At 44.1% G+C, this 18743-nt stretch overlaps 1 pseudogene; it reads left to right on the top strand.

Annotated features, from left to right (window-relative positions):
- Nucleotides 1–1033: 1033 nt before the first annotated feature.
- LOC139235580 (Ig heavy chain C region, secreted form-like) overlaps nucleotides 1034–18743 on the top strand; it is an 82889-nt pseudogene continuing 65179 nt past the window's right edge.

The following is an 18743-nucleotide window of genomic DNA, read 5'->3' as shown; positions in this document are numbered from 1 at the left end:
TTTCTCTGTTTTTACCATCATCGTGGATATCCTCACATTTAACCACATTATTCGTCATCTTCCATGCATTTGCCCACACACCTAACCTATCCAAGTCACTCTGCAGCCTCATAGCCTCCTCCTCGTAGCTCACACTGCCACCCAACTTAGTGTCATCCGCAAATTTGGAGATACTGTGTTTAATCCCCTCGTCTAAATCATTAATGTACAATGGAAACAGCTCTGGCCCCAGCAAAGAACCTTGCGCTACACCACTAGTCACTGCCTGCCATTCTGAAAAGTACCCATTTACTCATACTCTTTGCTTCCTGTCTGCCAACCAGTTCTGAATCCATGTCAGCACACTACCCACAACCCCATGTGCTTAAGCTTTGCACATTAATCTCTTGTGTGGGACCTTGTCGAAAGCTTTCTGAAAGTCGGAATACACCACATCAAATGGTTCTCCCTTGTACACTCTACTGGAAACATCCTCAAAAAATTCTAGAAGATTTGTCAATTTTGATTTTCCTTTTACAAATCCAGGCTGACTTGGACCTATCATGTCACCTCTTTACCAATGCGCTGCTATCATATCCTTAATATCAACTATTTTCTGAGCGGCCCAACTGCAATATGTCCAAGTTTGCGGAAGAAACAAAGTTCGTGGGAATGTAATGTGTGAGGCGGATGCAAAGACGCTTCAATGAGATATAGCCAGTCTAACTGAATGGGCAAGAACATCGCAAATGGAATATAATATGGAGAAATGTGAAGCTATTGGATATATTACAGTAGGGCACCACAAAAATAATTGATGTAGTTTATGACTAGCTGGAGCCCAAGCACCGACACATTACTTACAGCCTGCCCACCCAAAATAACCCGTTTAATCCTACTCTATGTTTCTGTCCATTAACCAATCTTATATTCATGCTCGTATAATATCCACAGAGCAGATGCGGGGCATCCTGGTTGGGGGGGGGGGGAAGGGAGGGGGAAGGGTAAACAAGTAGATGCCGTGGACCATATCGGCAACAACGACATAGGTAAAATGAGGCATGAGGCCCTACAGGAAGAATTTAGAGAGCTAGGAAGAAAATTAAAAGGTAGGACCTCAAAGGTAGTAATCTGCGGGTTACTACCGATGCTACGTGCTAATGAGTACAAGAATAGAAGGATAAAGAGGATGAACACGTGGCTTGAAAATTGGTGTAGAAAGAAGGTCCTTAAATTCTTGAGGCATTGAGACCACTTCTGGGGGAGATGGGACCTGTACAAAACGGATGGATTACACGTCAACAGCACCGGGACCAATATCCTCTCAGGGAGATTTGTTAGTGCAGTTGGGGTGAGTTTAAACTAACCTGATAGGGGGGTGGGAACCTGAGAACGAATTCAACAGGGAATGAAGTAAAGTAGGAGTTGGATAGCAAGAATCTAGCATGCGAATTTGTAAGACAGAGGAAACAGGACTTAGTATGTAGTAACAAGGAGATCTTCCGGTGCTGAATGGTATATAATTTAATGCAAGGAGTATAGCTGATACATTCATAATAAAGGATGAAACTGAGTACTGTGTACAATGACCAATTGTGAGCTTAGCTCCTTTAATAAGAATCCAGAGTGCAGGCACCTCGTGGGTTGCAGGCTAATATACCGTGCTTCAAAGGGATGCTGGGATCCCTTTGGTCTTCAAAAGGTAGGCACTGTGGTGGTGGTGTAATACAGGTTACAAGGGGTTAAATACATAACATCAGTGAGTGAGGCGGATGAGCTAAGCGCACAGGAAGACACTTGGGAGTATGACATTACAGCCATTACAGAAACTTGGCTGAAAGAGGGACAGGTTTGGCAGATTAATATACCTGGCGACAGGATTTTTTGACAAAATAGAGAGAGGGGTAAAAGGGGGCTGGGTGCGGGAGGGTTGCGGTACTAATTAATGAAAATATTACAGCGGTGAGGAGGGTTGATTTGTTCGAGGGATCATTAACTGAGGCCATATGGGTCGAATTGAAAAATAAAAAAGCGGTGATCACGCTGCTGCGAGTGTATTATAGACCCCCAAACAGTGGGAGGAGATACAGGAACAAATATGTAGGCAAATTGCTGTGAAGTCTAAATACCATAGGGTTGTTAATAGTCGGGGATTTTAGCAATCCAAATATTGATTAGGACAAATTTATTGTGAAGGGTATAGGGGGTGCGGAATTCTTGAAATGCATTCAAGAGAACTTTTTTTGTCAGTATGTACCAATCCCAAAATGAGAGGGGGCGGTATTGCATTTAGTTTTGGGGAATGAAGCTGGGCAAGTCGAAGGGGTATTAGTGGGGGAGCATTTGGGTGCCAGTGACCATAATTCATTCAGATTCAAGTTGATTATGGATAATGATAAGTATAGGCCTGGAATAATATTTCTGAATTGAGGAAAAGCTAATTTTGCTAAATTAAGAAGTGATTTGGCCATAGTGCACTGGAAGCAGCTACTTGTGGGTAAATGGGTGTTGGAAGAGTGGGAGGCATTCAAGGAAGCCATCCGAAAGTTTCAGGACAAATATGTACACGTAAAGAAAAAAGCTGGTAAAAATAATTCTGGTACCCCGTGGATGTAGATGGAATTACAGGGGAGGATTAAGAAAAAAAGGGACGCTTATGTCACATCAATGGCGAAATACTTTATAATTTTAGAAAAATATAGAAAGATAAGAGTTAAAATTTAAACAAAGGATATTAGCAATGCTAAGAGAGAGCATGAGAAATTATTCGCCAGTAAAATTAAGGAAACCCCTAAGATGTTCTGTATATATATTAAGGGGGTAACTAAGGCAAGGATAGGGCCTAGTAGAGAACATGAGGATAATCTTCCTCAGGAGGTGGAAGGCGTTGGTAGGGATCCTAACAAATACTTTTCATTTGTTTTCAAAAAGGAAACAGGTAATGGAGATTTGCTGTAGAGGAGGAGTGTGATATTCTGGATGAAATAAATATAGTGAGACAGGAAGTATTAAAGGGGTCAGCAGCGTTTAAAGTAGATAAGTCCCGAGGCCCGGAAGAAATGCATCCCAGGTTGTTGAGCGAAGTAAAAGAGGATATAGTAGCGGCCTTGATCAACATTTTGCATTACTTTGTGCATATGGGCATGGTGCCGGAGGATTTGAGGACTTCTAATGTAGTACCCTTGTTTAGGAAGTGAAAAAGGGATAGACCGAGTAATTACAGACCTGTCAGCCTAACGTCAGTGATGGGAAAATTATTGGAAACATTTCTGAAAGACAGGATAAATATGCATTTGAATAGGAATTGATTAATTAGTGATATTCAGCATGGATTTGTTCAGGGGAGATAGTGTTTGACTAACCTGATTTAATTTTTTGAGGAGCTAACCGAGAGGATCGATGAGGGTAGAGCAAGCGATGTAGTATAGATCAACTTTAGCAAGGGTTTTGATAAGGTCTCGCCTGGTAGACTGGCCATGAAGTTTAAAGCCCATGAGATCCAGGGCAAGCTGGCAAGTTGGATTCAAAATTGGCTTTGTGATAGGAAGCAAAGGGTAATGATTGATGATTGTTTTTGTGATTGGAAGGATTTTCCAGTGGCGCTCCGTAGGGCACAGTGCTGGGTTCCTTGCTTTTTGTGGTATAAATGAAAGATTTAGATTTGAATATAGAAGTATGATTAAGAAGTTTGCAGATGACACTAAGATTGACTGTGTGGTTGATAATGAAGAGGAAAGTCATGGGCTGCAGAAGGATATCAATCTACTGGTCAGGTGGGCAGAGCAGTGGCAAATGGAATTTAATTCAGAGAAGTGCGCGGTGATGCATTTTGGGAGTGCTAATAAGGATAGGCTATACACATTATGCGGCAGGCCACTTAATAGTGTAGATGAACAAAGGGATCTTGGAGTGCGTGTCCACAGATCCCTGAAAGTGGCAGGTCACATGGATAAGGTTTCTCGAATGCAAACGGAATGCTTGCCTTTATTGGCTAAGGCATAGAATATAAGAGCAGGGAGCTTGTGCTTAAATTGTATAATATTTAAGTTAGGCCACAGCTGGAGTACTGCGTGCAGTTCTGGCTGCCATATTATAGGAAGGACGTGATTGCACTAGAGATGGTGCAGAGGATATTTACTAAGATGCTGCCTGGAATGGGAATCTTAGTTATGAGGACCGATTGGATAGGCTGGGTTTGTTCTCATTGGAACAAAGGAGGTTGAGAGGACAGTTCATCGTGGTGTCCAAAATTTTGAGGGGCCTGGACTTAGTGGATAGTAAGGGTCAATTTTCATTGGCGAAGGGGGCTATTACGAGGGGGCATACTTTTAAGATGGTTGGTGGAAGGCTTAGAGGGGATTTGAGGGGAGGATTCATTACACAGAGGTTTGTGGTGATCTGGAACTCGCTGCCTGGAAGAGTGGTGGATGCGGAAACCCTCACTACTTTTAAGAGGTGGTTGGACGGACACTTAAAGTGCCGTAATCTCCAGCGTTACGGACCTAGAGCTGGTAATTGTGGTTAGACTAGATGCCCTCTTGTTGGTCGGTGCAGATATAATGGTGAGTACATCAGGGAATAGAACACGGCCAGGGTGTTCTCTTGGACTAGTTTCGATCGCCTGGATGTGTCGGAGTGAAATTTGCCCAGATTTCTTCTCCCTTAATTGGCCTGGGTTCTTATCTGTTGTTTGCCTCTCCCAGGAGATCACATGGCTCCAGTTGTGGTGAAGTGTAGATGTTGTTCGTAAGAGTTGTGTTGCAGTGATGTGGGGCGGATTGGTTGGGCTGGATGTTACATGCTTTTATGTTATTGTTCATGGGTTTGTTTGTAACCTTTCTGGCTGCTGACGAAGGGCGGTGCGGCTGTTTGCCGGCCGGCATGGACACGATGGGTCGAAATGGCCTCCTTCTGCGCTGTAAATTTCTATGTTTCTTTCTATGTTTCTATCCATTTTGGTCGGAAAAATAGAAAAGCAGAATATGTTTTAAATGGTGAGAGTTTGGGAAATGTTGATGTTCAGAGGCAAGTCTTTCTACACAAATTACTGAATGTTAACTTGCACGTACATGACACAATTTACAAAGCAAATTGTATGTTCCCGGTTAATACAATAGGATTTGAGTATGAGAGAAAATACATCTTATTGCAATTATGTCGGGTCCTGGTGAGAGCGCACCTGGAGTACAGTATGCAGTTTTGGTCTACTCAAATATGAAGGATATATGTGCCATAGAGGGAGTGCAACAAAGGATCACCAGGCTGATTTATGGGGTGGTGGGATTGTCCTGTGAGGAGAGATGGAGTTGACTAGGCCTATGTTCTCTAGAGTTTAGACGAATGAGAGGTGATCTCATTTAACATACAACATTCGCACAGGACTATACAGGGTAGATGCAGGGAGGATGCTTTCTCCGGCTGGGGATTCTAGAACCAGGCGTCACAATCACAGAATAAGGGGTCAGCCATTCGGGACTGAAATGAGAAAAACGTCTTCCCTCATTGAGTGGTGAAACTTTGGAATTCTGTACTGCAGAGCGCTATGGAGGCTCAGTCTTTTAGTATATTCAGGACAGAGTTCAATGGATGTTTGGATATGAAGGGAATTAAGGGATAGGGAGACAGTGCAGGAAAGTGGAGCTGAAGTACCAGATCAGCCATGATTTTATTAAATGTTGCAGCAGGCTCGAGAATATGCCACAGTGCAGTGAGTTCCCAGTAATACCCAATACCATGACTGGGCCAAGGAGAATGGGAAGAACAATCAATTATACCATAAAGCTGGATACCGCGGTGCTGTCCGTCGTGGGCCCAAGACATGCATTTACAATCTGATTGGATGTGTTTATCTCCGACCAGGTTCTGGTGACTTGTGAGCTGGAATGCAACAAAGAGGCCATTTGATATAATGTTAAACAAAAAAGAATAACCGAAATAAAAAGTGGGGGAAGCTTGGATCATATATTGTCAATAACAGCTGGGACCGCATTGTCAGGTTATTAGTTGTTGAAAAATTCAGTTGGGTCTCCAACGCGTATTCCTATCGCATGCGTTCAGACTGGACGATATTCTTACGTGAAACCTATGGAAACCAATATAACCAAGAGATTCCTGTGTAACAGAACTGCACCGATTGCATAGGAAACTGACTCCTGTACATGACAGATATGGAAATGTTTTTGAATTATTGGAAATGCTGTCTTCCTCGGTATTCGAAAGTGACCTTTCAATAATGGCTAAAGCAGCAGCAACTCGACGCCAACAAATGGATTGAACATAACCTCAAAGGGTAAAACCCTGTTAAGGTGCATGGTTGTTCAGAGAAGCTTTATCACGTTGAAAAACGCGCTTAATTCTTTGTAGGAATAATTTCGCAGGTAAATACAAAAAAAAAGGTCCAGATGAACATGTGGCAAATTAAAAATATAACCGAATTATCTACAGGGGAAATACCGTTATTTAGATATGAATTGTTTACTTTTCGTGAAATTCACCAATGACCCTAAAACTCCTGGTGCATCACATGGACCTAACACCAAGGAATGGCTCAATATTTATTCAAATATACCGTCTAAATTACTACTTTCAGCTGCACTCAACTATACGCTGTTTCATATAGAATAAATTAGTGAACTTTAATGGTCTATTTTTAAATAACCTAATTTGAAAATTCATATTTTGGAGCAGTGTAAGTGATTTCAGCAAGCTCACACTCAAACACTGAGAATGAATCACGACATTGTAAATTGATGCCCTAGAACCATTCGCTCTTTCCTTCTGAATAAAATCCCTGTCATGTTTGGCCTTTTTGAAGTTGCGGTTTGTGCAGTTGGAATATTCCTTTTGTCATAGGCTGCCAACTGCCGGCCGTGCTTTCCCCAGAGACTCGATGCACACGTGGAGGGACACTGGAGCGCGATCACCGATCATCCATGCGGGTTGTTTCAGCAGCCAATTCGTTCCACTTTCCAGGTGCTACAAAGGTAATAAACACACGGCGGAGTAGCAATCGGTTAATCGCTCCCTGCGCTGTACTTGGAGCAGTCCTTACAGGTACTTGTTCTGGGACGCGGTTTGGGGTCACCTCTGAAATTAAAATTTGTTTATTTTTTGACGTTGGTTTGCATTTATTGCAGGTCTGAGCCAGGAAATCTCTGTCAGACAGCGGCTTCCGACAGTGATTTGGAGAGAAGGAAATATTATAAATTTAGACTGTATCTATTAGACCAGCAAGTGTCCCTATCACTTAATGTAGCCCCGCCAATATGCTGGCAGAGAACCCGAGTTTATAGTCCGCAACCTTTCAGGCGGTTACCAAATTAAAGCGGATTTTGCTCGAAGCCGTTTCTCCGCTGCACTGGACACCACAAAAGCCATCTTTATTTCAACCGCCTTCAAACTGCGGCCTGCTGACGTCGACACCTATTAATGCACGCTATTTGTACTCTAAAAGTCTTCTTAATTTCGAAAACTAGATAAAATTTGCAGTGTTGCAGCAAAAGCAGCTCTAGCTTTTCACATTTCTCATCAGTACTCTGCCACTTGCCTGGTTAGACATTAAAGAATCGATATGTCTATATTAAATATTCTCTTCATAATTAGGTCACCAAACATGAGCTGATTCTTTCAAATGTGGCGTCACCAGTGTTGTGCAGTTTCTGAGTCTATTACTATGCACTATCGTCATCATTCATCGTCATTCTAGAATTGCTCGATTCTCCATTCAGTCCTATTTCTGTCTCGAGTCAGTTGGAGATAAGAAGTTGCTATTAGAACCGGAAGTGCAACTGTATCGAAATGCCGTATTTTGGACCGCAACTCTCACTGCAGGTTAAATGCAACGGTGCGGATGAGCCTCGGAGAAAGTAATTCAGCAAAATGTCCAACTTAGTCAATTTGCCATTCCAGATTTATTAACAATTTCACGAAGAATAATTTACAGAGAGGGTTTTCAAAACTGTAAAACAAAGTGAATATAACAATTGAGCGTCACATTGAAATCTGATGACAGTCGGATAACTGTGTGACAGTATCTTCCTGAGGGAGAGGGAACTGAGCGACAATACTCAGTGTATATATATTTCCCTGAGAGAGCGAAAGACTGAGAGAGAGAGTAGGATAAAAGCCAGATATCTTCCAGACTGAGATTGACTGAGAAACACCAGCTACCTTCCAATCTTCAGGAACCGTTCTAGAATCTATGGAATTTGGGAAGATGAAAACCAATGCATCCACTATCTCGATAACCACCTCTTTCAAAACTGTAGGATGCAGGTCATCAGATGCAGAGGATTTATCGGCTTCAGTCCCATTAATGTTTCCAGTACTTTTTTTTTAAACGTATTAATTTCTTTCAGTTCCTCATTCTCGCTAAACCCTTGGTTCTCGATTATCTCCGGGAGTTTTTTTTATATCTTTATTCATGAACAGAGACACAAAGTATTTGTTTAATTTCACTGCCATTTTCTTATTCCCTGATTATAATTTCTCCTCTCTCAGCCTATTGGGGAACCACGTTTTGTTTCGCTAATCTTTTCCTTTTTCCATATCTGTCGAAGCTTTTACAACCTGCTTTATGTCTCCTTTACTTTAATCACATTTTCTATTTTCCCTTTGTTAATTCAATTTTTGGTCCTCCTTTGCTGAATGCTAAAAACCTCACAATCCTCAGGCTTATTGTGAAATGACATTTAATCAGAGGATCAAGGTGTTGATTCAGTTTGAGTGAAGATAAGGAACAATAAAGGGAAAAAGTTGCTAGTGGGCGTAGTCTGAAGGCCCCCGAACAGTAGTTACACTTTTTGATGGAGTATAAATCAAGAGATAATTGAGGATTATAATAAAGGAACAGCAATAAACATGAGTGATGTTTACCTCCAAATAGATTGGGCAAAGCAAATTCGCCAGGGTAACATTGAGGAGATGTTCATGCAGTGTATCCGGCATAATTTCCTTGAGATTTATGTTGTGGAGCCATCCAGGGAGCAAACTATCTTAGATCTGTATAATGAGTCAGGATTAATAAATGATCTCGTAGTAAACGAAGTTCCAGGAATGAGCGACCATAATATGGTTGGAATTCAAATTCATTTGGATGCTGTGAAAATTGTTTCACAAACCAGGGTCCAAAGCTTAAATACAGGAGACTGCAGAGGTATGAGGGCAGAGTTGGCTAAAGTGGATGGGACAATTGACTAAACAGTTGGATGGCTCATGAGCTGTGGCAGACATTTAAGGAGTATTTCATAACTCTCAAGAAAGATATAACCCAATTAGAAAGAAAGAGTGCAAGAGAAGGGAAACCCATCCCTGGCTAACTAAGGAAATAAGGCAGGGTAAAACATTGAAAACTAAGGAATACAATGCGGTCAAGACAAGTCTGATGCCAGAAGATTGGGACATTTTTAATGCCAGAAAAAAAAGAATAAAAATAATTAAGTGAGGGAAAATATATTATTCAGGTAAACTAGCACGAAATATCAAAACAGAGAGTAAGACTTTATACAGCTACAAAAAAAGGAAAAGAGTGACTAAAGTAAATGTTGGCCGCTGGAGGACAAGACGACTGGAAACTTAATAATAGACAACAGGGAAATTGCAGAGAAACTGACATTTTTTTGTGTAGGTCTTCATTGTACAAGGCACTAGAACATACCAATAGTGGATAATCAAGAGGCTATTGGGAGTGAGGGTCTTAATACAATCACTATTTAATGAAGTAGTACTAGGTAAAATAATGGGTCTGAAGGTGGAGAAGTCGCCTGGACCTGATGCTTAAATGTTAGGTTCTTAAGAGAACTGTCTGCAGAAATAGTGGATATTTTTGTTCTAATCAACCAACATTCCCTGGATTCTGGGGCGGTCGCTACAGATTGGAAAAACATAAATGTAAAGCCCTATCTAAAAAAGGAGGCAGATAAAAGCATCAATCATCCAAACACCTGTCATTTGGAAAATGCTGGAGTCGAGTATTACGGAAACAGTAGCGGGACAATTGGAAAAAGGATAATTCGGTCAGGCAGAAACAGCATCGATTTATGAAGGGAAAGTCAGGTTTGGCAATTATGCTGGAATTCTTTGAGGATGTAACAAACAGGGTGGATAAAGAGGAACCATGGATGTGTTATATTTGGACATCCAGAAGGTATTTGACAAAGTGCCACGTAACATGTCATCGCACAATATCAAATATGACGGGGTTGGGGGTAATATATTAGCAGGGAAAGAGAATTGGCTAACTAACAGAAAACAGAGAGTCGGGATAAATGGTTCATTCTCGGGTTGTCAATCAGTAACTGCTGGGCTGCCACAGGGATCAATGCTGGGGCCCCAACATTTTACAATCGATATTAACGACTTGGAAGATAGGACCGAGTGTAACGTAGCCAAGTTTGCTGATGATACAAAGATGGAAAAGTAGGAGGAAAATCAATGCGTGAGGAGGACACAAACATTCTGCAAAAGGACATAGACAGGATAAGTGAGTGGGCAAAGATTTGGCAGTAGGTGTAAAATGTTGGAAAATGTGAGGTCATGCACCTTGACAGACAAATAAATCAAGAATGAATTATTAATTAATTGGAGAAAAATTGCAAAGTGCTGCAATACAGCAGGACATGGGGTTACCTGTCCTTGAAACACAAAAGTTTAGTATCAAGGTAAAGCAAGTGATCAGGAAGGCCAATGGTATCTTGGTCGTTATTGCTAAGGGGATGGATGAAAAAGCCGGGAAATCTTGCTACAGCTATGCAGGCTATTGGTGAGGCCACACCTCGAATATTGAGTACAGTTTTGATTTCCATATTTACAAAAGGATATACTTGCTTTGGAGGCAGTTCAGAGAAGGTTCACTGAATTCCAGAGATGAGGGGGTTGACTTATGAGGAAAGATTGAGGAGGTTTGGCGTTTATAATCATTGGAATAGCGAAGAATGAGAGATGATCTGATCGAAATGTATAAGATTATGAGGGGGCTTGACAAGATGGATGCAGAGAGGACGTGTCCACTGATGTGGGAGACTAGAACTCGGGGGCATGACCTTAGAATAAGTGGCCGCCCATTTAAAACTGAGATGATGAGGAATTTCTTCTCTCAGAGGATTGTAAATCTATGGCATTTCATGCCTCACAGCGCTGTGGAAGCTGGTTCATTGAATAAATTTGAGGCAGATATAGACAATTTCTTAACTGATCAGGGATTAAGGGGTTTAGTGGAGCGGGCAGCTAAGTGGACCCGTGTCGATGATCACATCAGCCATGATCGTATTTATGGCGGAGCAGACTCGATGGACCGTATGGCCTACGCCTGCTCCTGTTTCTTATGTATTTATGTTCTCCTCCCTCTCCCCCCCCCCATAAGTGCTGATACTAGCTGGATTCAGTTCCACTCGTTGGTTCTCCTACCCCACCCCACTGAAGATGTTGACTCTGGCTGCGTTCAGCTCCACACTCACTGCTTCCCCTCCCCTGAAGCTGCTGAATCTAGCTGGGTTCAGTTGTAAACTCACTGGTGCACATTCTGGCTGAGTTCCGTTCAACACTCACTGGTTCACCTTACCTGAAGGTGCTGACTCTGGCTCGGTTCAGTTCTACACTCACTGGTCTCCCTTCCCTGAAGGTACAAACTCTGGCTGGGTTCAGTTCCACACTCACAGGTTCCCCTCCCCTGATGTGCTGACTCTGACTGGGATCACTGCCAGACACTGACAGCATTTACTTCGTCAATGCACCAAGATGGCCGCGCATGTGCAGTGATACTCACTGAATCAAGATGGCGGAGCGTTGATCCTCCATTCCTGCATGAAGATGGCAGCCGTTAGTCATGGCCTGTGATCGGGAGAAAGCACCGAATCTGCAACCGCCGAAATTCCGTTTCGTTTTCCGGGCTCGCAGCAGGCACCAGTTCTATATGAAGCCTGCCTGGCTCCCCGCTGCTTTGTTTCTCCCCTCCCAAGAAAAGGACACTTGTGTGAAGCCTGTTCATGACGTCTCTTCTCTGTCATAACACGCACCGCGCATGCTCCAAACGTAGCCAGTTACTGCGCCTGTGCACTGAGCTCCTGTCGTCTGGGTGAGGCACATTCTCCCCCGCGGCGCACGTTGGGTACATAAGACCATAAGAAATAGGAGCAGGAGTGGGCCACCAGGACCCCCACCGAGCCTGCTCCCAATTCGATATGAGCTTGGGTGGTCTGACCACAGACTCAGCACCAATTCCCTGCCCGCTCCCCAAAAATCTTTACTCAATTATTGTTCAAAAATCTGTCTATCTCTGCCTCAAATATATTCAATATCCCAGCCTCCACTGCTCTCTGGGCAAGAGAATTCCACAAATTTACAACCATCAGAGAAGAAATATCTCCTCATCTCAGTTTTCAATGGGCTGAGGAGAAAAGGTGCATTTGTAAATAGAACAGAATATAATGGAATTGCTTTGGGCACTGAAGCAAATTTATTCTGGGAGCTCTTGTTTGCTTCCAATTATCTTAATTACACCTAAAGCTGAGCTGGAGATTAATATTGCGTATAAATGTTGAATAAGTTATCTTTGTTTCAAAACGTTTGTCAAATATTTCATTCCCCCATGATCAGAAGAACTAATCGATGTTATGTTACCGACTGTTCCATTTTAGTGCTTTTTCTTAATCTAACTTATCTGATTTCTCAACTAGTTCGCCTTCTATCAAACCCCAAACTTGTTCCAGTTGAGTACATGCGTTGTGGTTGCAGTGCACTTAACTGCAGTGTCTCACATTAAAGTCAGCCCGATTTCTTTGAACCACCCCTTTATTGAACTGTCTTGCATAAGATATGAAATCCGTTACTTTGTGTAACGTGTTTTGGAAGCAATTGAATTTTAAAAACTCATGCACACCTTATGCATGTGATAACCTGTGAAATATTCTGATATTTGTAATTGCCATTGCCACTATCTCCGTTCCCTAATCACCGACTCCATCCCACCCCCCAACTTCTGTCTGAGCATAAACCAGACTGTTCGCAAAGTTGGTGTCACATTTAACCCTGAAATATGTTTTTGACCAGATATCTACAGTATAATTAAGGCTGCCTAATTCCACCTTTGTAACATCGACCATCTCCGCTCTTGCCTAAGCTCATCCCCTGTTAAACCCCTCATCCATGCCCTTGTTACTTCTGGACTTGACTATTCTAATGCACTCCTCCCACTTTTTACACAACATAAACTAGATTTGATCCAAAATTCGGCTGCCCGTGCCCTAACTCTCAGCGCGTCCAACTGATCCATCACCACTCTGCTCGCTGACGTACTTTGGCTTCAGGCTAAGAAAAGACTTGATTTCAAAATTCTAATACTTATTTTCAAATCCATCCATGGCCTCGCCTCTCCCTATGTTTGTAAACTCCTCCAGCCACACAAACACCCCCGCCCATGAAATAGCTGTCAGAAATTGATGGCTTTGCTGGCCGTGCCTTCTGTTGCCCAGGTCCCAAGTTGTGGAACACCCAGCATAATCCTTTCTAACACGTGGTGTTCCTCCCATGACTGTTTTTGATGCGACAGTGTATTGGGATCCTGACTGTGTACTTACTCATGTCCGTTGTACCACGTAGAGGATGAAATCCACAATGTGATTCTGGAGGAGCTCCTCAGCCAAAGGTAGAAGATTCTAGCGATGAATTTCCCAGTGGCTGATAACAGGGAGATTCCTCTGGAATTTCCGCAGTTGGACTTGTCCCTTTTTTAAAGATGGTCAAGATAACTGCATCGCTGAGATCGACAGGCCTGCTCTCGTCCTTCCAGATGAGAGAGATGACGTCATTCATTCGAGAAATGTGCCTCTCCGCCATATTTAATGCCTCAGCGGGAATTCTATCCACTCCCATTGCCGTGTTGTTCTTAACCTGGTGGATCGCCTTTTCTACCTCGTGCAGTGCTGGGGTTTTGCTGAGAATTTGGCGGGTAGCATGCTGTGGTTTGGAGTCGATGAAATGCAAGTCAAAGTCAGCGTCTTGATAAAGGAGATGTACGAAGTGCTCCTTCCAGCGGGTCCTGACTGCCTCAGTGTCCTTGATGAGTGTTTCCCCATTCTTGGCCAGCAGTGGGGTGGTGCCTTGGGTGCTTGGGCCAGAGGTGGGCTTGACTGCGGTGAAGAATCCTCGCACATCATGTTTGTCGGCCAGATGCTGAACGTACTGTAAGTTCTCCACCCACCAACTATTCTTTAGGTCGCGGGTTTTTTCTTGGATCGGCCTTAAGCCGTCTGTAATGCTGTTTTGCTGCTCCCGGTTGGGTTTTTGTTTGAGGTTCAGAAATGCCCTGTGCTTCCGATTAATTAGCTCTTGGATCTCCTGGTCATTCTCATCAAACCCGTCCTTGTGCTTGCTCGATCAGGCCAACATCCCCAGCATCGAAGCACTGACCACACTCGACCACACCCGTTGGGAGGACCACTTGGTTCACAACTAATTTAAGAAGAACAATAATCAATTGCACCATGATTAAAGGAGCTAGGGGGTTCACACTCCAGAAACTTTCATTAAAGTGTCCACTTATATTTTTTTGACGGAACCAAAAATACAAATTATCAATGCAACATAAAGGGAACCTTTGTCAAATCAAATTAAATTAAATCAATTTAAATTATGTTCCCAGATGAAATGATGTACTCCAGTCCCTCTGGTGCCCACTTCTCGCGGAAGGCCGCGAGCGTACCGGTGGACACCGCATGCTCCATCTCCAGGGATACCCTGGCGCTCCACATTGTTCACATGCCTGACACAATACTCCCAAAGCAAGCACTTTAGTCGGAACTCCTCCATGGTAAGCGAGCCCAAAGTCGGCAGAGGAAACGTTTCAAGGACACCCTCAAAGTTTCCTTGATAAAATGCAACATCCCCACCAATAACTACGAGTCCCTGGCCAAAGTCAGCCCTAAGTGGAGGAAGTGCATCCGGGAGGGCGCTGAGCACCTCGAGTCTCATCGCCGAGAGCATAGGAGAATGCAGCAAACTAGTCCCACCCACCCTTTCCTTCAACGACTCCATGCCACCTGTGACAGAGACTGTCATTCCCGTATATTGGACTGTATACTCACCTAAGAACTCACCTTTGGAGTGCAACCAAGTATTCCTCGATTTCGAGGGAATGCTTGTGATGATGATGATGTGTACCAAACTAGTGTTGTATCTGTACTGTGAATTTTTGGATTGGCTATTTAGAGAGACTTTTGCCCTGCATCTAAATGATGCTGCACTTGCCCTGGGAGAGTGTGATGGGACAGTATCAAGGGAGCTTCACTCTGAATCTAACCTTTCCTTTACCTGCACTGGCAGTGTTTGATGAGACAGTGTAGAGGGAGCTTCACTCTCTATCTAACATGTGCTGTAATTCCCATCGGTACGCTTGCAACTTTCTGTAAGAGGTCGGCACCGGAGGGACTGGAGTGCATAAGCACCTCCAGCAACCAAATTTTAATTTGATTTAAGTTTACTGTCCAAAGTTTAATTGATTTATTTTGTCGTTTATAGTGTTTCCTCCCCGCTTTAATCAGGGGTCATTTGATTTACAGATGAACAAAATAGTTATGCTGTACCTGCCCTGGGATTGTTATTTCAGACAGTGTAGAGGGAGCTTTATTCTGTAACTCACTTCTGCTGTGCATGCCGTGGGAATACCTGGTGTGGCAGTGCAGATGGATTCTTACTGTCTATTTACTATGTGCTGTACCTGGCCTGGGAGTGTTTGATGGGTCAGCGTACAGCAAGCTTTAAATCGTAACTTACCGTGCTGTATCTGCCCTGGGATTCATGAGGACAATATCGAGGGAGCTTTCTTCTGTATATAATCCGTGCTGTTTATAACTCTCAGAGGGTCTTAAATCTGTGGAATTCTCTGCCACAGCGAGTTATGGAGGCTGGATCATTGAATATAATAAAGGCGGAGATAGCCACATTTTTGAGCGATAAGCGAGTTAAGGGTTCTGGAGAGCGGGCAGGGAAGTGGAGCTGAATCTATGATCAGACCAGCCGTGATCTTATTGAATGGGGAGCAGGCTCGGGGTTCCGGGTGGCCCATTCTTGATCCGATTACTCATGGTCTTATGTAGCCAGCAGGCATCACGAGGGAGAAAGTGCCGCACCCAGACTGCAGGAGGTCAGTGCGCAGGCGCGTGGCCCTGGCCGGGTTCAGAGCACACGTGGCGCGTGCAATCGCGGAGGAAACACGTTTTGGACAGGCTCCTCAGAAGTGTCCTTTTCAGCGGGACGGCGGGGAGGCTTCATAAACAACTGCTGCCCGCCGCAAACCAAGAATAATAACCGGAATATCGACGGTTGCAGCTTCGGGGCTTTCTCCCGGTCGCAGGCTCAGGCTAGCGGCAGCCATCTTGGTGCAGGAAGACAGGTTAGGCGCTGCACCATCTTGATGCAGTGAGTAGTACAGCGCATGCGCGGCCACATTGGTGCAGGAATAAAGCGAACGTGTCAGTGTCTGGAACTGAACTCAGCAAGAGTCAGTACATTTTGGGCAGGGGAACCAGTGAGTGTGGAACTGAACCCAGCAAGAGTAAGCATCTTCAGGGGAGGGGAACCAGTGAGTGCAGAATTGAACCCAGCCAGAGTCAGTACCTGCAGGGGAGAGGAACCAGTGAGTGTAGAATTGAAGCAGCCAGAGTCAGTACCTTCAGGGAAGGGGAACCAGTTAGTGCAAAACTGAATCCAGCCAGATTCAGTACCTTCAGGGGAAGGGAACCAGTGAGTGCAGAACTGAACCCAGCCAGACTCTGCACCTTCAGGGGAGGGGAAGCAGTGAGTGCAGATCTGAACCCAACCAGGGTGAGTAACTTCCGGGGAAGGGAACCACAGATTTACAATCCTCTGAGAGAAAAAATTCATCCTCAGCTCAGTTTTAAATGGGCTGTGGAGAAAGGCTGCATTTGTGAATAGAACAGAATTTACATTGATTGCATTGGGCACGGAACCATTTTCATTCAGGCAGCTCTTGTTTTTTTATGATGATCTTAATAACCCCTATACTTGAACGTAAGAACATAAGAAATAGGAACAGGAGTAGGCAATACGGCCCCTCGAGCCTGCTCCGCCATTGAATAAGATCATAGATGATCTGATCATGCACTCAGCGCCACTTACCCGTTCACTTGCCATAACCTCTTATCTCATTATCGTTTTAGAAACTGTCCATTTCTGTCTTAAATTTATTCAATATCCCAGCTTCCACAGCTCTCTGAGAACGCGAATTCCACGGATTTACAACCTACTGACAGAAGAAATTTCTCCTCATGTTTTAAATGGGCGGCCCCTTATTCTACGATCATGGCCTCTAGTTCTAGTCTCCACCATCAGTGGAAGCATCCTCTCTGCGTGCACCTTGTCAAGCCCCCTCATAATCTTATACGTTTTGATAAGATTACCTCTCAATTTTCTGAATTCCAGTGAGTCGAGGCGCAATCTCCTCAACCTTTCCTCATAAGTCAACCCCCTCATCCTGGGAATCAATCTCGTGAACCTTCTCTGAACTGCCTCCAAAGCAAGTATATCCGTTCGTAAATCTATCACCAAAACTGCATGCAGTATTCCATGTGGCCTCAACAAAACATTGAATATCTGTAGCAAGACTTCCCTTGTGAGTCTGCGAGGTGGGAATCGGCGCGGCAGCTGCCTATAAAAGGCCCAGCTGTTCGGGGACCAGCGTGGTGAGTCGCAGAGGCAGGAGTCGGAGCGGCAGCGGCCTATAAAAGGCCGAGCAGTTCGGGGACAAGCGTGGTGAGTTGGAGAGGTCAGCCGGTGCAGCTGCAGCAGCGAGAGAAGGCAAAAAAGTTGAAAGAAATCGAAAGGTGAATTCATAGCCAAGGGGGTAAGTGATTGGTAATTAGCTTTTCTTTTTCTTTTCTTTATCAGTAAGTGACCTTTAGCATTGTTTCGTCAAATTAAGTTAATCTAAGGGCTAAGTAATGGCAGGAGAATTCAGACACGTGTTATGCTCCTCCTGTACTATGTGGGATTCAGGGATGCCTCCAGCTCCTGTCGGATGGCATTACGACACTGGAGCTGCGGGTGGATTCACTCTGGAGCATCCACGTTGCTGAGAATGATGTGAATATCACGTTAAGCAAGCTGGTCATACTGCAGGCTAAAGGTGCACAGCCAGATAGGGAATGGGTGACCAACAGGAAGAGCAGTGCAACGAAGGTAGTGCAGTGGTACCCTGCAGTCATCCCCCTGCAAAACAGATACACGGCTTTGGGTACTTTTGAGGGGGATGACACATCAGAGGAGAGCAGCAGAAGACACATTCACGGCACCGTGGGTGGCTCTGCTGCACAGGAGGGCAGGAAAAAGAGTCGGAGATCTATAGTGATCGGGGATTCGATTGTAAGGGGAATAGATATGCATTTCTGCCTCCGCAACTGAGACTCCAGGATGGGTTGTTGCGTTCCTGGTGCAAGTGTTACGGATGTCTCAGGGCTGGTGCAGGACATTCTGAAAAGGGAGGATGAACAGCCAGTTATTGTGCTGCACATAGGTACTAACGATACAGTTAAAACACGGGATGAGGTTCTACGAGACGAATTTAGGGAGCTCGGAGCTAAATTAAAAAGTAGGACCTCAAAAGTAATAATCTCAGGATTGCTACCAGAGACACGTGCTCGTCAGAGTAGGAATCGCAGGATAGCTCAGATGAATACGTGGCTTGAGAAGTGCTGCAGAAGGGAGGGATTCAAATTCCTGCGACATTGGAACTGGTTCTGGAGGAGGTGGGACCA

Source organism: Pristiophorus japonicus, chromosome 23 (assembly GCF_044704955.1).
Source record: "Pristiophorus japonicus isolate sPriJap1 chromosome 23, sPriJap1.hap1, whole genome shotgun sequence".
NCBI classification, from domain to species: domain Eukaryota; kingdom Metazoa; phylum Chordata; class Chondrichthyes; family Pristiophoridae; genus Pristiophorus; species Pristiophorus japonicus.
This window is presented reverse-complemented; position numbering and strand designations above follow the sequence as displayed.